Source organism: Lagenorhynchus albirostris, chromosome 14 (assembly GCF_949774975.1).
Source record: "Lagenorhynchus albirostris chromosome 14, mLagAlb1.1, whole genome shotgun sequence".
NCBI classification, from domain to species: domain Eukaryota; kingdom Metazoa; phylum Chordata; class Mammalia; order Artiodactyla; family Delphinidae; genus Lagenorhynchus; species Lagenorhynchus albirostris.
Genome location: NC_083108.1, coordinates 57,731,904 through 57,750,435, shown reverse-complemented (window position 1 = coordinate 57,750,435; position 18,532 = coordinate 57,731,904). Strand labels below are relative to the sequence as shown.

The window sequence follows — 18,532 nt, the reverse complement described above, 5'->3', positions numbered from 1 at the left end:
TGATGAAGAACCCAGGGTTCCTGATAATCACTGCACTACCATACCATCCCTGAAGGGTCTACTTCCAAAATTTTCATTAGAGAGAAATACAGTGCTTTTATCTAAGGCTCTTTCCTCTGGGGCTCTGATACACAAAAGCAGTCTTAATGCTAGTTGATGTATATATTTTTTATCTTTTTAAGATAATTCATCATTATGTAATTGGAAAACAGAGTAAAAGCTTGAGAAATCAGAATGAAATAATACAATGATTAAAGAGTATGAACTTCTGAACAGAACTCCAGGCCTTTTTGGGTTGTGATTTGCAGAGAATTCCACACACTCAATGCTGAAGTAGTTCTTTACTACCCCTGATCAGGTCTTGGTGTTGTTTCTTAGTCCAAGCTCCAGGGACAGAGTTTCAAGCTTAGAAATCTAAATGAAACGCAGGGAATATAAGCATTCTGATGGGCTTAAAAGGAAGAATATATACAGAGAAGGCTTTCTTTTTATACATATTTCTTCTTTTATTGAAGTATAGTTGATTAACAATGTTGTGTTAATTTCTGCTATACAGTGATTCAGTTATACATATATATATGTATATATGTACACATTCTTTTTTAATATTCTTTTCAGTGTGGTTTATCATAGGATATTAAATATAGTTCCCTATGCTATACAGTAGGACCCTGTTGTTATGAGAAAGCTTAAACTTGTTTATGAAATGATGATGAAAATACAGTAATACTAACTACATAACATTTACTGAGCCCTTATTATGTACCTTACACTGTTCTAAGAATTTACCTTTCACAGGTTTGGGGAAAACCTAATCTAAAATACTTTGCTTTAGTATACCCATACATACAATTGATCCATATATTTTGATTTTTGTTTTCCTGAATGTGGTCACCATTTATGAATATAAAGAGATCTATAATTGGAAAGTGAAAATAAGCATGAAAACTTGAGAAATAATAGCTACCATGGGTAGAAGGACGTGCTCCCACTCCCTCTTGTGAGAGCACCAGAATCACAACTAACTGCTGAACAATCATCGACAGGAAGACACTGGAACTCACCAAAAAGGATATCCCACTTCCAAAGACAAAGGAGAAGCCACAGTGAGGCAGTAGGAGGGGCGCAATCACAATAAAATCAAATCCCATAACTGTTGGGTGGGTGACTCACAAACTGGAGAACACTTATACCACAGAAGTCTACCCACTGGAGGGAAGGTTCTGAGCCCCACGTCAGGCTTCTGAACTTGGGGGTCTGGCAATGGGAGGAGGAATTCCTACAGAATCAGACTTTGAAGGCTAGTGGGATTTGACTGCAGGACTCTGACAGGACTGGGGGAAACAGAGACTCCACTCTTGGAGGGCACACAAAAAGTAGTGTGTGCATCGGGACCCAGGGGAAGGAGCAGTGACCCCACAGGAGACTGAACCACACCTACCTGCTAGTGTTGGAGGGTCTCCTGCAGAGGCGGGGGGTGGCTGTGGCTCACCATGGGGACAAGGACACTGGCAGCAGAAGTTCTGGCAAGTACTCCTTGGTGAAAGCCCTCTGGGAGTCTGCCATTAGCCCCACCAAAGAGCCTGGGTGGGCTCCAGTGTTGGGTCACCTCAGGCAAAACAACCAACAGGGAGGGAACCCAGCCCCACCCATCAGCAGACAAGTGGATTAAAGTTTTACTGAGCTCTGCCCACCAGAGCAACAGCCAGCTCTACCCACCACCAGTCCCTCCCATCAGGAAACTTGCAAAAACCTCTTAGATAGCCTCATCCACCAGAGGGCAGACAGCAGAAGCAAGAAGAACTACAATCCTGCAGCCTGTGGAACAAAAACCACATTCACAGAAAGACAGACAAGATGAAAAGGCTATGTACCAGATGAAGGAACAAGATAAAACCCCAGAAAAACAACTAAATGAAGTAGAGATAGGCAAACTTCCAGAAAAATAATTCAGAATAATGATAGTGAAGATGATCCAGGACCTCGGAAAAAGAATGGAGGCAAAGATCGAGAAGATGCAAGAAATGTTTAACAAAGATCTAGAAAAATTAAAGAACAAACAACAGAGATGAACAATACAATAACTGAAATGAAAACTACACTGGAAGGAATCAATAGCAGAATAACTGAGGCAGAAGAACAGGTAAGCGACCTGGAAGACAGAATGGTGGAATTCACTGCTGCAAAACACACTAAAGAAAAAAGAATGAAAAGAAATGAGGACAACCTAAGAGACCTCTGGGACAACATTAAATGCAACAACATTCGCATTATAGGGGTCCCAGAAGGAGAAGAGAGAGAGAAAGGACCCGAGAAAATATTTGAAGACATTACAGTCAATAACTTCCCTAACATGGGAAAGGAAATAGCCACCCAAGTCCAGGAAGCGCAGAGAGTCCCAGGCAGGATAAACCCAAGGAGAAACAGGCCGAGACACAGAGTTAGGAAATTGGCAAGAATTAAAGACAAAGAAAAATTATTAAAAGCAACAAGGGAAAAACGACAAACAACATACAAGGAAACTCCCATAAGGTTAACAGCTGATTTCTCAGCAGAAACTCTACAAGCCAGAAGGGAGTGGCATGATATACTTAAAGTGATGAAAGGGAAGAACCTACAACCAAGATTACTCTACCTGGCAAGGATCTCACTCAGATTCAATGGAGAAATCAAAAGCTTCACAGACAAGCAAAAGCTAAGAGATTTCAGCACCACCAAACCAGCTCTACAACAAATGCTAAAGGAACTTCTCTAAGTGGGAAACACAAGAAAGGAAAAGGACCTACAAAAACAAACCCAAAACAATTAAGAAAATGGTAATAGGAACCTACATATTGATAATTACCCTAAACGTGAATGGATTAAATGCTCCAACCAAAAGACAGAGACTTGCTGAATGGATACAAACACAAGACCCATATATATGCTGTCTACAAGAGACCCACTTCAGACCTAGGGACACATACAGACTGAAAGTGAGGGGATGGAAAAAGATATTCCATGCAAATGGAAATCAAAAGAAAGCTGGAGTAGCTATACTCATATCAGATAAAATAGACTTTAAAGTAAAGAATGTTACAAGAGACAAGGAAGGACACTACATAATGATCAGGGGATCAATCCAAGAAGAAGATATAACAATTATAAATATATATGCACCCAACATAGGAGCACCTCAATACATAAGGCAACTGCTAACAGTTATAAAATAGGAAATCGACAGTAACACAATAATAGTGGTGGACTTTAACACCTCACTTACACCAATGGACAGATCATCCAAGATGAAAATAAATAAGGAAACAGAAGCTTTAAATGACACAATAGACCAGACAGGTTTAATTGATATTTATAGGACATTCCATCCAAAAACAGCAGATTACACTTTCTTCTCAAGTGCTCATGGAACATTCTCCAGGATAGATCACATCTTGGTCACAAATCAAGCCTCAGTAAATTTAAGAAAATTGAAATCATATCAAGCATCTTTTCTGACCACAATGCTATGAGATTAGAAATGAATTACATGGAAGAAAAAGTAAAAAACACAAAGACGTGGAGGCTAAACAATATGTTACTAAATAACCAAGAAATCACTGAAGAAATCAAAGAGGAAATCAAAAAAAAACTAGAGACAAATGATAACGAAAACACAATGATCCAAAACCTATGGGATGCAGCAAAAGCAGTTCTAAGAGGGAAGCTTATAGCTATACAAGCCTACCTCAAGAAACAAGAAATATCTCAAATAAAAAATCTAACCTTACCCCTAAAGGAACTACAGGAAGAAGAACAAACAAAACCCAAAGTTAGCAGAAGAAAAGAAATCATAAAAATCAGAGCAGAAATATATGAAATAGATAAAAAGAATACAGTAACAAAGATCAGTAAAGCTATCTTTGAGAAGATAAACAAAATTGATAAACCATTAACCAGACTGATCAAGAAAAAGAGGGAGAGGACTCAAATCAATAAAATTAGAAATGAAAAAAGAGAAGTTACAACAGACACCACAGAAATACAAAGCATCCTAAGAGACTACTACAAGCAACTCTACGCCAATAAAATGGACAATTGGAAGAAAGGACAAAATTTTAGAAAGGTATAACCTTGCAAGACTGAACCAGGAAGAAACAGAAAATATGAACAGACCAATCACAAGCAATGACATTGAAACTGTGATTAAAAATCTTCCAACAGGGGCTTCCCTGGTGGCGCAGTGGTTGAGAGTCCGCCTGCCGGTGCGGGAGACACGGGTTCGTGCCCTGGTCTGGGAGGATCCCGCATGCCGCGGAGCGGCTGGGCCCATGAGCCATGGCCGCTGAGCCTGCGCGTCCAGAGCCTGTGCTCCGCGACGGGAGAGGCCACAGCAGGGAGAGGCCCACGTACCGCAAAAAAAACCAAAAAACAAAACAACAAAAAAATATCTTCCAACAGGGTTTCCCTGGTGGCGCAGTGGTTGAGAGTCTGCCTGCTGATGCAGGGGACATAAGTTTGTGCCCCGGTCCGGGAGGATCCCACATGCCATGGAGCAGATGGGCCTGTGAGCCATGGCCGCTGGGCCTGAGCGTCCAGAGCCTGTGCTCCGCAACGGGAGAGGCCACAACAGTGAGAGGCCCACCTACCGCAAAAAAAAAAAAAAAAAAAAAGTCTTCCAACAAACAAAAGTCCAGGACCAGATGGCCTCACAGGTGAATTCTATCAAACATTTAGAGAAGAGCTAACACCCATCCTTCTCAAACTCTTCCAAAAAACTGCAGAGGAAGGAACACTCCCAAACTCATTCTATGAGGTCACCATCATCCTGATACCAAAACCAGGCCAAGATGCTACAAAAAAAGAAAATTATAGACCAATATCACTGATGAATATAGATGCAAAAATCCTCAACAAAATACTAGCAAACAGAATCCAACAACACATTAAAAGGATCATACACCATGACCAAGTGGAATTTATCCTAGGGATGCAAGGATTCTTCAATACACGCAAATCAATCAATGTGATACACCATATTAACAAACTGAAGAATAAAAACCATATGATCATCTCAATAGATGCAGAAAAAGCTTTTGACAAAATTCAACACCCATTTATGATAACAACTCTCCAAAAGGTGGGAATAGAGGGAACCTACCTCAACATAATAAAGGCCATATATGACAAACCCAGGGCAAACATCATTCTCAATGGTGAAAAACTGAAAGCATTTCCTCTAAGATCAGGAACAAGACAAGGATGTCCACTCTCAGCACTATTATTCAACATAGTTGTGGAAGTCCTAGCCACGGCAATCAGAGAAGAAAAAGAAATTAAAGGAATACAAATCAGAAAACAAGAAGTAAAACTGTCGCTGTTTGCAGATGACATGATACTATACTATACACAGAGAATCCTAAAGATGCTACCAGAAAACTGCAAGAGCTAATCAATGAATTTGGTAAAGTTGCAGGATACAACATTAATGCACAGAAATCTCTTGCATTCCTATATGCTAATGATGAAAATATGAAACAGAAATTAAGGAAACACACCCATTTACCATTGCAACAAAAAGTATAAAATACCTAGGAATAAACCTACCTAGGGAGAGAAAACACCTGTATGCAGAAAACTATAAGACGCTGATGAAAGAAATTAAAGATGATACCAACAGATGGAGAGACATACCATGTTCTTGGACTGGAAGAATCAATATTGTGAAAAAGACTATACTACCCAAAGCAATCTACAGATTCAATACAATCTCTATCAAATTACCAATGGCATTTTTTACGGAAGTGGAACAAAAAATCTTAAAATTTGTATGGAGACACAAAAGACCCCAAATAGCCAACGCAGTCTTGAGGGAAAGAAACGGAGTTGGAGGAATCAGACTCCCTGACTTCAGACTATACTACAAAGCTACAGTAATCAAGGCAATATGGTACTGGCACAAAAACAGAAACATAGATCAATGGAACAAGATAGAAAGCCCAGAGATAAACCCACACACCTATGGGAAACTAATCTATGACAAAGGTGGCAAGGATATACAATGGAGAAAAGAGAGTCTCTCCAATAAGTGGTGCTGAGAAAACTGGACAGCTACATGTAAAAGAATGAAATTAGAATACTACCTAACACCATACACAAAAGTAAACTCAATATGGATTAGAGACCTAAATGTAAGACCGGACACCATGAAACTCTTAGAGGAAACATAGGAAGAACACTCTTTGACATAAATCACAGCAAGATCTTTTTTGATCCACCTCCTAGAGTAATGGAAATAAAAACAAAAATAAACAAATGGGACCTAATGAAACTTCAAAGCTTTTGCACAGCAAAGGAAACCATTAACAAGATGAAAAGACAACCCTCAGAATGGGAGAAAATATTTGCAAATGAATCAACGGACAAAGGATTAATCTGCAGAGTATATAAACAGCTCATGCAGCTCAATATTAAAAATCAAACAACCCAATGCAAAAATGGGCAGAAGACCTAAATAGACATTTCTCCAAAGAAGACATACAGATGGCAAGAAGCACATGAAAAGCTGCTTAACATCACTAATTATTAGAGAAATGCAAGTCAAAACTACAATGAGGTATCACTCAGTTAGAATGAGCATCATCAGAAAATCTACAAACAACAAATGCTGGAGAGGGTGTGGAGAAAAGGGAACACTCTTGCACTGTTGGTGGGAATGTAAATTCATATAGCCACTCTGGAGAACAGTATGGAGGTTCCTTAAGAAACTAAAACTAGAATTACCATATGACCCAGCAATCCCACTACTGGGCATATACCCAGAGAAAACCATAGTTCAAAAAGACACATGCACCCCAATGTTTATTGCAGCACTATTTACAATAGCCAGGTCATGGAAGCATCCTAAATGCCCTTCGACAGACGAATGGAGAAAGATGTGGTACATATATACAATGGAATATTACTCAGCCATAAAAAGGAATGAAATTGGGTCATTTGTTGAGACATGGATGGATCTAGAGACTGTCATACTGAGTGAAGTAAGTCAGAAAGAGAAAAACAAATATCGTATATTAATGCATATATGTGGAACGTAGAAAAATGGTACAGATATACTGGTTTGTAGGGCAGAAATTGAGACATAGATGTAGAGAACAAACGTATGGACACCAAGGGAAGAAAGTGGGGGGGGGGGTGCGTGGTGGTGGTGTGATGAATTGCGTGATTGGGATTGACATGTATACACTGATGTGTGTAAAACTGATGACTAATAAGAACCTGCTGTGTAAAATAAAAAGAACATTATTGGAAGAGTAGGATATAATAAACAAGGATAGGGTTTATTAAAGCTGTAATTGGTATAAAAAAATAAAATCACTGATTAGCAAAACAAAACAAAAACAAAACAAACAAACAAAAAATAGCTACCACGTACTGTGTGTGTACTTACTATGTGTGAGTTGTTTTGTATATAATCTCTATTCCTCCAAACAATCCTGTGGCTTAAGCACTATTCTTCCCAACATAGAAATGAAAAAATTGTGGCCACGGTGGGTTCAATAACTTCTCCAAGGTCAAGGTTTGACTGTGGCTCTGAATTCATATGTCTGGTAATGAAATAGCATATGTTTCATTATCAAATCTACTGCAGAGCCTCTACCAAAATAAAGAAAATTGGATAAAAAGAAATCAGGATGTAAAGATACTTAAAACTCCACCTGACACATTACCAAAGAATGTAAACTATAATAAAGGTCCCGTGTATCTCATCTTGGGACCAAAGTGCTGGGAAGAATCCTTCACCTTTCTCCTTCTGGTTCCATAGAAGAGGGGTCCAGGCCACGTTCCCCGGCCCAGCTTTTCCAGACAACCACACATACACTTTGTAGCTACAGGAAATTTGTCTGGACTACCATTGAAGTTCATATCTTGCTTTTTATTTGTGCATAAATTCCTTGTTTTCTTCATCATTTGGGACCTAGAGAGAACTTAGAGATGTCCCCTTTCCCTGTGACCTCCAACAAATGAAAAAGTTTCATGTGAAATAATGCTCTGGGTTTATATTTGTGAGATGGGATTTATCGGCCAGATATCTGTCCAAACCATAGCACGAGGTTAATAATGACCATTCATGCTACTCTATCCTGTAATAACTCTAGGAACCAAGGACAAATGAGAAAAAGTTTCCCAGGAGAATCCTGAGTGGACGATTTTCATGGAATGTTCCTTTTTACCAAATCAATTTTTTATATTTAAATTATCAGTGTTAGGGAAAATATAAATAAGTTACTTAGCAATAACATTGTAGGTGTTTTTCAGTCTAGTGACTTTTTACCATTTAAAGGCAATGTCTAATTTTATATAATGCTTCATTAGTTGAATGTTTACAAAAACTTTTAATAAGCTCCAGATCCCTTATATAAACAGATTAACATGCATCTCTTTGACCCTTTCCTTATTAATCACACATCTCCACAAGGACTATTCTAAGGTTTTCATCAATTTTACTTACTAAATGACTAAATGCTTCAGATATTAGTTTCAACTAGCAATGCAGTCCTAACTTAATTTCACTAGAAAAACTACTTTCTCTTGCAGCAGGAAGCCTGCATCATTTTAATACGCCTTAGCCAAGAACACACACAGGTGAATTAAGCCCCAGGACTAAAAAACACAGGTTCTATGTGTTTACTGGCCAAGTTGTCTTGAAATGCATGCTCCCCTCCCCTCTATTACCTCTCAGAATTCCATCACAGTAAAATTATGCCCTTCTGTAAACTTGCCAAGTCAAACAGCTAAGCCTAGCACAAACGACCATGTCCATGACCAAGCCTCCAGAGCCCCTACTGTCATGAGTGGTATTAAGAGACCAGAGATAGAGGCTGAGTTCTGAGTCTTAGATGGAAGGAGGGTTGTGGTGACCGGCTTGCATCTTGTTCCCAGTCAACTGAAACAAAATCGAGTTAAGAGAAGAGATTCCAAACAGAGTATTTCTTTTAAAAAATATTTTAGGGCTTCCGTGGTGGCACAGTGGTTGGGATTCCACCTGCTGGTGCAGGGGATACGGGTTCGTGCCCCAGTCTGGGAGGATCCCACATGCCGCAGAGCAGCTGGGCCCGTGAGCCATGGCCGCTGAGCCTGCGCGTCTGGAGCCTGTGCTCCGCAACGGGAGAGGCCTCAGTGGTGAGAGGCCCGCGTACCGCAAAAAAAAAAAAAAAAAAAATTATTTTATTGGAGTAGAGTTGATTTACAATGTTGTGTTAGTTTCAGGTGTACAGCAAAGTGATTCAGTTATACATACACATGTATTCATTCTTTTTTAGATTCTTTTCTCATGTAGGTTATCACAGAATATTGGGTAGAGTTGCCTGTGCTATGCAGCACGTCCTTGTTGGTTATCTATCGTATACATGGCAGTGTGTATGTGTTCATCCCAAGCTCCTGATTTATCCGTTCCCCCCCCGTTTCCCCTTTGGTAACCATAAGTTTGTTTTCAATATCTGTAAGTCTGCTTCTGTTTTTTTTTTCTTTTTAAAAAGTATTTTAATAGCATTTCCAAACAGAATATTTCCATCTGTGCCCTTGTGGACCTTTGCCTACTATAAGTACAGTTCTGTTGTGTCTCTTAATATGTCAATACCAACATGGCGGAGTCAAATCCTATCAACAAGGGGAGGGATGAGTCCTAAACGCTTCTCCCTTTAGTCAACAGCTTAAGAGAGAAGTTGAATCAACACGACGATGCAGGTGACACAGTCTACTGTCTCTTGCCAGGGCCCAAAGGCAAGCGCTAAGTGAGATGGGAAATGACATCTGATAACACAGACTGAATGTCCTGGGCTACCAAGTACCTGTGATAATATCCCCTTTGACGACAGCACTGTTAGGCTATGTCCAGTGACGAAGGGCGTCTGACAACCCTGTCAACTCATGCTAAGCAAACTGCCGGATTTCACTACTCCTTTTCTCCTTTCCTTCTGCCATTCTGCAAAACCGAGCTCTGATGCAGTGATGGCTTCTAATGATTACATCTTAATTTGGTGTTTTATAGCACCTTCATCTTCAGTGTTTCCGCCAGAACCGTGTCTATTAGTGTGCTGCAAGCTGTGAACGAGGCATTCCACAGGGACACTTCCCCTAGTGAGTTACGCCGACGATCGCCGAAGACTTTGAAGGGCATTGCTGTCGACATAGAACACACTGCGGGAAATAAACAGCAACTTCACAGATAGAAATGCGGAATTTCAGTCGGCTAACTGCAATTCACAAGGCATTTCTGGGAGCAAAATGCAAATACTGCTCCCCAAATTTGGCATACTATTACTACCATTCCACGTGCACAAAATAAATCTCTTAAGAGTCAGATAACAGGGTAGTTAATTGTATTTACTAGTTGGAGGATATCTGCCTCTCTTTTCTTACAATCCTAAAGATGCTTCGGAGGATGTGTGTGGATTCCAAGGCCAGTTCTCTTCACATCCCCTTGGCCCACAGTAGGATGGGTAAATGAAGGCCCCGTTGGCACAAATCATAAGGCCAGCGGATCCAGTCTGGGCCTACAGGCTCACGACAAGAGACCGGAACGGTGTCCCTGAGGAGTGCGGTGGCTGTCACGCCCGCAGCCTAGGCAGGGAGCTCCCGCCGATTCCCTCACTGGCACCACCGGCAGCATCTTTCCTTCTGTTCTCTTTCTGCCAGTTTGAGCCAGGTTTCAAGCAGAGGTGTCTGACACTTGCAATCCTGACCCGGGGGACCAGCGAGCCGGTCCTAGCCTCCGGCACTTTGGCATCCTATTTAATCAGGGATCCCGCCTCCTTCTACACTCAGGCCTCTTTTTCTACGGATAAGGGCAGAGACTGACTGATAGGATCAATTTCCATTGCAGGTTCAATTCACAGCTCATTTCTCTGGAACTCTGCTCTTTACCTTTCATTACTACTACAGTGCTTTTTCAGAAACTCAATTTCAGAACCTGTGAGATAGATCTGGGTGTAATTTTAGAATCCTGTCATTGATAATCAAAAACACAGATTACAAACCAAGGCTCCTGCTAACAGGTTTCCCTCTTCTGCCTCTTCACGGACTTGCCAGAGGTCTATTACAATAAAAGGAATAACAACCAGAATGGCACGGTGGGCCCCTTTTGTCATCTTCAGCTACTGAATTTCTGCCTTGCCAGTCACACAAACTAATAAGGTAATAGCTTTATTTACTTTACTATTCAGTTAAATCAGAGCAGAGACCTGGTTAACTAGTATTTTATCTTGGCCTACCCAGTCATTTAATATTCCTAAGCAGCAAAGGTTCCAGGCACATGGCACTGTTTGCAAGCAACATGGCTATAGTTTTTGAATTAGCCGATGTTTTCCATAGTTTAGAAAGTACCCTTTGTGCGCAGTTGAAAGTTCTGAAATATATCAACCTTTAACCTACAGCATTATATACCTGTGATGTAATTAAATAAATGAAAACTTGTCATAAGAATGACATGAATTTGAATAGCCTCTTCCACCAAAATACTTTTCACATTAGTAATTCTTACATCATGATTAGAATCAAGAAACGCACTTGAAAATGATCTATTCTTAAATATACCACACAGTCCTATATAAAAGAATAGTTTCTTCCTAAAAAACAAGCTGAATTTCAAAAATAGTACGAAGAGCTGAAAAAACAGTCATTGAATAAATGAAGGCAAGGGCAGCCATGCCAAGCCTCACACAGAAGCAAACATTTTCCCAGATCTCCTGGTTTAGGAGGGACACATTCTTCACAATGTCTTTCCTGTTTTCCAAGTGGTGGTTTGGATTCAGCCTAAATCGTAAAGGTAAGTGACCCACTACATTATGTTGCTGGGAAATGGACTCTCCACGTATCAATTCTACCGATGATTCTAATTTTGATCGCTGTAGAAAGGTGGAATTCCTATTCATGTCTTATGGGAAATGTAAAGATTATCTTACATAACAAATTACTAGGACACAGACCAAGGTGAGAACAGAGACCCTCTCAGGCAAGAGGGTAAGGCTGCACTCACGCTCTGAACGTGAGTGACCACTGACAGCCTGGAGGGAGCATTTACCTGTGGTGTCAGGAACCCTACACACAGGTAACTGTGTATAGACGCTTTGTTTAGTTCTTGGTTTGGTTTGTACATTAAAAAAATTAAAGTAAAAGGATACATCTTGGGTCTTTGGTTAGTCACCCTCGGTGTCTGGTTTTAGGCTAGTGTCACCAAGTCTTCTAGGATAATTTTTAAAAAATTAAAATTTAAAAATTCTTTTAAAAACAATTTTAAGATTTAATGTTCTCAAGTAAAGAGTTTGTTGAATGGGGGTAGGAAAAAAAGAGGGAATAAACAAGTTACTGTTTTCAACCGTCCAAAATAAAGAAATGCTGGCATTGACAATGCACGCACTGACATTAATATCTGTCATATTTTATTCCACCTGAACTAACTGTAAAGAATAAAGGTAGGAGTCCCACCATGGTTGAAAGATATTATTCTGTTAAATACAAAGTATTCTTTTCTGGTGTTATTTTAAAGTTTTTGAAATTTTAAGTAATAAGACCTTTAAGGCACATTGAAAAGTACAAAATAAAACAATCACCTGTGCACCTACTAATATCAAATATTAACATAGGTGTTTTGCTTCAGATCACTTTTGATTAAAGAAATAAAATAGTGCTGATACAAATCCTTTCCATGTTCTTGCAGGCTACCTCAAGGTTATTATGTGTCACTCCCAGACATGGTTTTGTACTTTTATGACATGTATCTGGGATACTTAAAATTTAACACAAATGCTACCATTCTCTGCAACTTGACTGGTTCAACATCAGCCAAGTTGAAATACACAGATCTAGTTTATATGTATAGATAGATCTAGTTTATATCTATAGATAGATCATATAGATCATTTTAACTGGTGTATCGAATTCCAGTAGATAAATGAACAATAGTTTACTTCGGCATGCCCCTACTGAGGAGCAGACAGGTTGAGTCTACATTTTCTCTATTACAAGCGGTGAACAATAAGCAGTGGTACCAACAGGAAGCCCACACCTCTGACCTCCTGAAGCCAAATCTTTAGTGCACATTAAAGTCTGAGAAATTCTGAATTAGAGGAGTGTTTTTCAGAATGCAGGCTGGATCCCTCAGGTCTTAGATTAGCATTCATTTTAAAGAAAGAGATAGAAACTAAAACATTAGAGTGCATTTTAGGTTGAAACGTGAGGACTGTGCAGATTTTGTTTTAGTTCTACCTATACACACTCCTGTAAATTTACAAGTGAGTGTATGACTGTGTCACAATGTAAAATACACTTCATACTGCAACAAGAGTGAAAAACACATCTCTAGAGAAATTCTTCCCTGGGTCACCAGAAGATATGTATAGAAATGTTCTTAGCAGCATTGTTAACAAAAGAATAAGAAAGAAAAATGTGGGTTCCCCTGGTGGCACAGTGGTTGAGAGTCTGCCTGCCAATGCAGGGGACATGGGTTTGTGCCCCGGTCTGGGAAGATCTCACATGCCGCGGAGCGGCTGGGCCCACGAGCCATGGCCACTAAGCCTGCGTGTCCGGAGCCTGTGCTCTGCAATGGGAGAGGCCACAACAAGAGGCCCGTGTACCACAAAAACAAAAAAAAAAAAGAAAGGAAAATATGCCAACAATCTAAATATCTATTGACCAGAAAACAGACAGATATTTATACAATGGAAAAGAATTCTCGACACAAGCCTCTTAGATAACCTCATCCATCAGAGGGCAGACAGCAGAAGCAAGAAAAACTATAATTCTTCAGCCTGTGGAACAAAAACCACATTCACAGAAAGACAGACAAAATGAAAAGGCAGAAGACTATGTACCAGATGAAGGAACAAGATAAAACCCCAGAAAATAAACTAAATTAAGTGGAGACAGGCAACTTTCCAGAAAAAAGAATTCAGAATAATCATAGTGAAGATGATCCGGGACCTCAGAAAAAGAAAGGAGGCAAAGATCAAGAAGATGCAAGAAATGTTTAACAAAGACCTAGAAGAGTTAAAGAACAAACACCTAGAAGAATTAAAGAACAAACAAACAGAGGTGAAAAATACAATAACTGAAATGAAAAATACTCTAGAAGGGATCAATAGCAGAATAATGAGGCAGAAGAACAGATAAGTGACCTGGAAAACAGAATGGTGGAATTCACTGCCGCAGAACAGAATAAAGAAAAAAGAATGAAAAGAACTGAAGACAGCCTAAAAGACCTCTGGGACAACATTAAACGCAACAACATTCGCATTATAGGGGTCCCAGAAGGACAAGAGAGAGAGAAAGGACGCGAGAAAATATTTGAAGAGATTATAGTCGAAAACTTCCCTAACATGGGAAAGGAAATAGCCACCCTAGTCCAGTTAGCGCAGAGAGTCCCAGACAGGATAAACCCAAGGAGAAACAGGCTGAGATGCAGAGTTATAAAATTGGTAAAAATTAAAGACAAAGAAAAATTATTAAAAGCAACAAGGGAAAAACGACAAATAACATACAAGGGAACTCCCATAAGGGCAACAGCTGATTTCTCAACAGGAACTCTACAAGCCAGAAGGGAGTGGCACGATATATGTAAAGTGATGAAAGGGAAGAAGGTACAACCAAGATTACTCTACCTGGCAAGGATCTCACTCAGATTCAATGGAGAAATCAAAAGCTTTACAGACAAGCAAAAGCTAAGAGATTTCAGCACCACCAAACCAGCTCTACAACAAATGCTAAAGGAACTTCTCTAAGTGGGAAACACAAGAGAAGAAAAGGACCTAAAAAACAAACCCAAAACAATTAAGAAAATGGTAATAGGAACCTACATATTGATAATTACCTTAAACGTGAATGGATTAAATGCTCCAACCAAAAGACAGAGACTTGCTGAATGGATACAAACACAAGACCCATATATATGCTGTCTACAAGAGACCCACTTCAGACCTAGGGACACATACAGACTGAAAGTGAGGGAATGGGAAAAGATATTCCATGAAAATGGAAATCAAAAGAAAGCTGGAAGTAGCTATACTCATATCAGATAAAATAGACTTTAAAGTAAAGAATGTTACAAGAGGCAAGGAAAGACACTACATAATGATCAAGGGATCAATCCAAGAAGAAGATATAACAATTATAAATATATATGCACCCAACATAGGAGCACCTCAATACATAAGGCAAATGCTAACAGCTCTAAAAGAGGAAATCGACAGTAACACAATAATAGTGGTGGACTTTAACACCTCACTTACACCAATGGACAGATCATCCAGACAGAAAATTAATAAGGAACACGAGCTTTAAATGTCACAATAGACTAGATAGATTTAATTGATATTTATAGGACATTCCATTCAAAAACAGCAGATTACACTTTCTTCTCAAGTGCACACTAAACATTCTCCAGGGTAGATCACATCTTGGGTCACAAATCAAGCCTTGTTAAATTTAAGAAAATTGAAATCATATCAAGCATCTTTTCTGACCACAATGCTATGAGGTTAGAAATCAATTACAGGGAAAAAAAATGTAAAAAACCAGAAACACACGGAGCCTAAATAACACATTAGTAAATAACCAAGAGATCACTGAAGAAATCAGAGAGGAAATCAGAAAATACCTCGAGACAAATGACAACAAAAACACAATGATCCAAAACCTATGGGATGCAGCAAAAGCAGTTCTAAGAGGGAAGTTTATAGCAATACAGTCCTACCTCAAGAAACAAGGAAAATCTCAAATAAAGAATCTAACCTTATACCTAGAGGAACTAGAGAAAGAAGAACAAACAAAACCCAAAGTTAGTAGAAAGAAAGAAATCATAAAGATCAGAGCAGAAATAAATGAAATAGAAACAAAGAAAACAAAAGCAAAGATCAATACAACTAAAAGCTGGTTCTTTGACGAGATAAACAAAACTGATAAACCCTTAGCCAGACTCAGCAAGAAAAGGAGGGAGAGGACTCAAATCAATAAAATTAGAAATGAAAAAGGAGAAGTTACAATGGACTCCACAGAAATACAAAGCATCCTAAAAGACTACTACAAGCAACTCTATGCCAATGAAATGGACAACCTGGAAGAAATGGACAAATTCTTAGAAAGGAATAACCTTCCAAGACTGAACCAGAGGGAAACAGAAAATATGAACAGACCAATCACAAGTAATGAAATTGAAACTGTGATTAAAAATCTTCCAACAAACAAAAGTCCAGGACCAGATGGCCTCACAGGTGAATTCTATCAAACATTTAGAGAAGAGATAACACCCATCCTTCTCAAACTCTTCCAAAACACTGCAGAGGAAGGAACACTCCCAAACTCATTCTACGAGTCCATCATCACCCTGACACCAAAACCAGGCAAAAATACTACAAAAAAAGAAAATTACAGACCAGTATCACTGATGAATATAGATGCAAAAATCCTCAACAAAATATTAGCAAATAGAATCCAACAACACATTAAAAGGATCATATACCATGATCAAGCGGGATTTATCCTAGGGATGCAATGATTCTTCAATACACGCAAATCAATCAATGTGATACACCATATTAACAAATTGAAGAATAAAAACTATATGATCATCTCAATAGATGCAGAAAATGCTTTTGACAAAATTCAACACCTATTTATGATAAAAACTCTCCAGAAACTGGGCTTACAGGGCACCTACCTCAACATAATAAAGGCTATATATGACAAACCTACAGCAAACTTCACTCTCAATGGTGAAAAACTGAAAGCACTTCCTCTAAGATCAGGAACAAGACAAGTATGTCCACTCTCACCACTATTATTCAACATAGTTTTGTTAATTCCTGGCCACGACAATCAGAGAAGAAAAAGAAACAAAAGGAACACAATTTGGAAAAGAAGAAGTAAAACTGTCACTGTTTGAAGATGACATGATACTATACATAGAAAATCCTAAAGATGCCACCAGAAAACTACTAGAGCCTATCAATTAATTAGGTAAAGTTGCAGGATACAAAATTAATGCACAGAAATCTACTGCATTCCTATACACTAATAACGGAAGTTCAGAAAGAGAAATTAAGGAAACAATCCCATTCATGATAGCAACAAAAAGAATAAAATACATAGGAATAAACCGACCTAAGGAAGTTAAAGACCTGTACTCAGAAACCTATAAGACACTGATGAAAGAAATCAAAGAAGAGACAAACAGATGGAGAGACATACCATGTTCCTGGATTTGAAGAATCAATATTGTGAAAATGACTGTACTACCCAAAGCAATCTACAGATTCAATGCAATCTCTATCAAATTACCAATGGCAGTTTTTACAGAAGTAGAACAAAAAATCTTAAAATTTGTATGGAGACACAAAAGACCCCAATAGCCAACACAGTCTTGAGGGAAAGAAACGGAGCTGGAGGAATCAGACTCCCTGACTTCAGATTATACTACAAAGCTACAGTAATCAAGACAATATGGTACTGGCACAAAAACAGAAACATAGATCAATGGAACAAGATAGAAAGCCCAGAGATAAACCCATGCACCTATGGTCAACTAATCTATGACAAAGGAGGCAAGGATATACAATGGAGAAAAGATAGTCTCTTCAATAAGTGGTGCTGAGAAAACTGGACAGCTACATGTAAAAGAATGAAATTAGAACACTCCCTAACACCATACACAAAAATAAACTCAAATGGATTAGAGACCTAAATTAAAACCAGACAATATTAAACTCTTAGAGGAAAACATAGGAAGAACACTCTTTGACATAAATCACAGCAAGATCTTTTTTGACCCACCTCTTAGACTTCCAAAACTATGTTGACTAATAGTGGCGAGAGTGGGCATACTTGTCTCATTCCCGATCTTAGAGGAAATGCTTTCAATTTTTCACCATTGAGAAATTAAAAACAAAAATAAACAAATGGGACCTAATGAAACTTCAAAGCTTTTGCACAGTAAAGGAAACTACAAACAAGACAAAAAGACAACCCTCAGAATGGGAGAAAATATTTGCAAATGAATCAACGGACAAAGGATTAATCTCCAAAAGATATAAACAATTCATGCAGCTCAATATTAAAAAAACAAACAACCCAATCCAAAAATGGGCAGAAGGCTTAAATAGACATTTCTCCAAAGAAGACGTACAGATGGTCAAGAGGCACATGAAGAGCTGCTCAACATCAGTAAGTATTAGAGAAATGTAAATCAAAATTATAATGAGGTATCACCTCACACCGGTCAGAATGGGCATCATCAGAAAATCTACAAACAATAAATGCTGGAGAGGGTGTGGAGAAAAGGGAACATTCTTGCACTGTTGGTGGAATGTAAATGGATACAGCCACTATGGAGAACAGTATGGAGGTTCCTTAAGAAATTAAAAATAGAATTACCATATGACCCAGCAATCCTACTACCGGGCATATACCCAGAGAAAGCCATAATTCAAAAACAGTCATGCACCCCAATGTTAATTGCAGCACTATTTAAAATAGCCAGGTCATGGAAGCAATCTAAATGCCCATC

General features: G+C 38.9%; 1 protein-coding gene across 2 annotated transcripts in view; it reads right to left on the bottom strand.

Moving 5' to 3' along the window:
- The window catches only part of PTPRM (protein tyrosine phosphatase receptor type M), a 753,685-nt gene that overhangs the window by 318,235 nt on the left and 416,918 nt on the right, over positions 1-18,532 (bottom strand). The gene's annotated exons all lie outside the window — the stretch shown is intronic.